Below are 4,531 nucleotides of genomic sequence, written 5' to 3'. Positions count from 1 at the left end.
TCCGGGTATCAGACCTCCTGGATAGAGAGCCTATTTTTAAAAGCTTTGTTACTAAATGTTTACGAAGGCATATTTCGGCATCCATTAGCACTCTTTTCTTCGTCCTTCCAGGGGAATCTCCCATCGAGGCCGAGCTTATGAGTCGTGACTTCGGTGGCACACACGTCATGTCCATATGGGATCATGCAAAACAATCGGCATTAGCTTGAAGAAATTTAATTAAATTGTTCTTGAGCTCCGAGGTTAACCCCGTGCCCAGGTATACCTTTCTATCCAGTAGATATTCGAACAAGATGATTTGTTCTAGATCTCTCACGGTAGATTTGGTTGCATCGAGTCACTCCAATACAAACGATACCGGGTACGCCCAATCATCTCTTCACTTAGCGGAGTCCGATCCATTTTTTCCGCTTTCGAACTACGTTTCCTTTAATTCTATTTGGTGTCCTCGCCATTCGATTAATTCATCATCTCTTGGTTCGGACTTTTTTTGGAAAAAGTGGGCGCTTCTCGACCGCGAACATCTCCCTTGCAGCCCCTCGTTCACCTCCGGATAGTCTTTATCCCTCTCGAGAATTAGGAACCCGAAAGCTTGATGTAGTGTTGATGGGATTGCTCTCGTACTATGAATCCCCTTCTCCGAGCAAAGCATTATACTTCATATCTCCTCTTCGACATAGAATATATATTGTATGGTACCGTCAACGTCACTGCAAGGAATCTCCCTCGTGGTTTCACTCGCCATGAACCCACCGAGTACTCGAGCTACCGGTACAATGCGATCGAGGTAGCCTTAGCTGTTCTACCACTCTCCACCGATGATGTTGTCGAACTACACCAGGATTAATCAAAATACATTTAACCCGCAATTTGAAAATAAGGATAAATTACCAACGAGATCATTTGTGAGGTTGAATGATGCCTTCTGCATCCTCGTTACTGAAGGAGATGGGTCCCTCGGGTACATAGTCCCGGCTGCGCTTCCCTCGTATAATGGAAACCTTTGTTCGTTTATCATCGGGGCCCTGGGCGGAGCATCCGTTCCCCCGGTTATCATATTGATTACATGTTGAGGCTCCACCAATTGTTTCGTTCGTGATTCTCCCTTTCTTTGTAATGGTTTTTGGCCCCGTTCACCTCGGAATTCTCGAAGGTGGCCATTCTTCAATAGTCGAGCCACCTCCTCCCTCGGCCGGGCGACAAGCCCCTCGGTTACGCGCCCTATGGGTTTTATGATATTCACACACCACGCTCGGTCTTCTCGTTCCGGTTCTGACCTCAATGGCCTCGGCTATCTTACTTCCATGATACGACCGAGGGTCGAGATGAGATCCGAGGTATTGACGTTGAAGTTGTACTCTGATATTCTCGGCAAGTCTTTGTTGCTAGCCGAGCTACCGGCATCACTCTTAAATGAGAGGCCTCGACTGTTTGATGGGCGTTCAACCCGCTTATCGCCCCGACCAGAGAAGTGACTCGGGCCAACCTTTGATTTTTTCGACCTGAAGCACGGTTTTTTTGAATGAGAGTATGGCCGGTATCTTTCCCTCGATGGTCGCATCTCCGGCTCGTAATTTTTCCTCAACCTCTTAGAGCTTTTGCTTATATTTATGGGTCCCGGGGGAAGCTCGACTTGGTTATCCTCTACCCGGATCTTTGATTCGTATCTGTTATGAACATCTGCCCAAGTTACAACCTCATATTCCAACAAGTTTTCTTTCGAGCCTTAGTCGAGGCCGTCGAGTTCCGAGGATTAAGCCCTTTGGTGAAAGTTGTCGCAGCATTCCTCCGGATTCCGGAGGGGAGTTCCATTCGTTCCCTTTGGAAAACGGTTCACAAATTCTCGTAACAATTCATCATCCCTTTGGCGCGCACGTCCGCCTTCCGTCCGCACCTTTTCGCTCCGGTACGGGCTTTTATGAACGCATCCGGCTAGTATTCGAATGAAGTGATCGAATGCTCGGCAATGGTCATACCAGGTCAACGCCCCTTTCGATAGGGTTTCCCCAATTTTTTTCAACAAAACGGACTCAATTTCATCCTCTTTGACATCATTGCCTTTTATGGCACAGGTGTACGAAGTCATGTGCTATGTGGGCCCGTTGTACCGTCGTATTTTTGGATATCCGGCATGTTGAACCTCTTCGGGATCAACTTCGGAACTGCACTTAGAGGGAAAGGCCTTTGAATGTACCTTTTCGAATCCGGCCTTTTTAAGATCGGCGGAGCCCCCGGGATCTGACCCACCTGAGAGTTATATGTTTTCACCCTATTCTTCGTTGAATTTACCCGCTTTGCCAAGGTCTCGAGCATCTTCAAAACTTCGGTGGATGAACCGACTGCTGATCCATTACTCTCGACTATCCGTGTTTCATCCCCTTCGCCCCGGTGACCCTTTTTCCCTTTCCGAAGGCCGCCTTGTCATTTTTGCTTTCTGTACCGAGCTATTGCACCCTATTCGGCCATGGCGGTTTTCACATTTGCAACATTTCAAAAATTAAACGTAAGTTAATCTCATCCGGAGTATCCGGTGCTTTTCGACCTTGAGCCCGAGATAAAGTAATTGAGTTATGAGTATTCAAGTGATCAGTGGCCGGTAAGGTGGCATTCTCCTGGTTCACGGTGTTTTGCCGGTTAAGGCCTTCCCTCGAATCAACAGAGTTCGGGTCAATTGGATCTGCTGGTAGGTTTCGTAACCCACTGTTCTCGTTTTCAGCCACAATTTCGTTGTTGTTGACATGACCAGACTGTCCGCTGCTTGTCATTTGGTCCGTTTTTTACAGAAATTAGCAGAAGATTCCTTAATCAAACGGGTAAAAAGAGGTAGAAGCAAAGACTAAAAAACCACTATTATCCTAACCCCACGGTGGGCGCCAAACTGTTTACCCCGAATTTCGGTAACAATTGAATTTGTAAGTGAGGTATAGGATATGTGGATGAATTTTAATCTATTTTTGGTTGATACGAAATATGTATGGATTTGTTTGTTATAATATAATATATATATAGATATGTATGCTAATGCCTTGAATAAGTATATTGATATTGGTGATTAAGCTATATATATATATATATATATATACTGTCTTGAATGGATGATTAAAGCCAAAGAATACTACAGATCTAGACTAAAATCAGAGAGAGGAAGAGAGAGAGAGCTTCAATATATTTTCTATTACAATGTTCTAGATCTGAAAAAGTCAACCCCTAAAAGTGGGATAATGTCCTTTATTTATATGTTTGCCTCATGGGCCTTGAATACAATACAAAGCCTTTTGGAATAAAGAAAACCCTAAAAGGGATAAGGTAGGACCGTATAGTTCGACACCGTACGGTTGTCGGTACAAAATACGAACGAAGTCTCTGCTTCGACGCGCGTGGCAAAGATCGCAACGGGTTAACCGGACCAACGGCCACGTTCAGGTTGAATCGCACTAACCGGACCAACGGCCACGTTCTAATTGGATCGAAGTAACTGGACCAACAGCCACGTTGAGTTTGGTTCGGAGAAATCGGACCAACGGACATACTTCTCTTATCTCGGGTCGAGTCGCATTCGGTGCGATCCCAGATTCTTAAGAAAAGACCGAACGTACTCATGCTCATTTGGACTTACCCTCGGCTCTGGGTTAACCGGTCAAACATTGACCCGGTTTTTACCATATACAATGTCTTTGTGCTCCTATATCCATAACATACTAAATATTTTTTGTATTATTTTTATGTATGAAGGTAGTTGATTGAACTTCAAATTTTAATATGTTAATTTGATTGAATCACATTAGTGGTTAAATTAGCGTGGTTAAAAAAAAATTGAAAAAGTAATATAAATAATATAATAAAATGAATATATATGACATCTTAGAATATCACGAAATTAAATACTGGGATAGAAATTGAGGTAAAATTATGTTTTAAAATTTTAATGTTCCACATTAGAACGAAAATTTCACATATGTTTCAAATATTTCATTTTTATGAAATTGGATAATTTAACTTTAGGTTTCACTTTGTCACACAGCTCTTCATGTGGGTAAGATATTAAACTTTTTCCCCATTTTAGTTATTTAATCGATTTTATCATTTTTTTTAATATAAATAAATCTAATTTGAAAATCTTTTAAGAAATACTACCTTTCACTCATTAATGAAATTTTTTCTATTCTTCGCCCCAAATACATCAAGAGAATTTCACCGACTGACAACCTTTAATTCTTTTTCCTATGATATTAATCCTTCACAAAATCATTAGTCAATCACTACACCCTGTTGTATTCATTCGTAAAAGGCTAAAACCCCTTTTTTGTCATTTTCACCATTACACACATTATCAGATATTTTTATCCCACGCCAAAATGTCACAATTTACAAATTCTTTGGGTCCCACTCCAATCCTTCGTGATATATACTATGAGCGGTTGTTTGGTACGCAGACTAAGTTATTCGGGACTATAGTTCTGGAATATAATCTCTGGATTAATTTATCCCACATGGAGGTGGAATAAAATAATACCAAGCTTGATGACTTAAG

Source organism: Lycium ferocissimum, chromosome 3 (genome assembly GCF_029784015.1).
Source record: "Lycium ferocissimum isolate CSIRO_LF1 chromosome 3, AGI_CSIRO_Lferr_CH_V1, whole genome shotgun sequence".
NCBI lineage: Eukaryota > Viridiplantae > Streptophyta > Magnoliopsida > Solanales > Solanaceae > Lycium > Lycium ferocissimum.
This window is presented reverse-complemented; position numbering follows the sequence as displayed.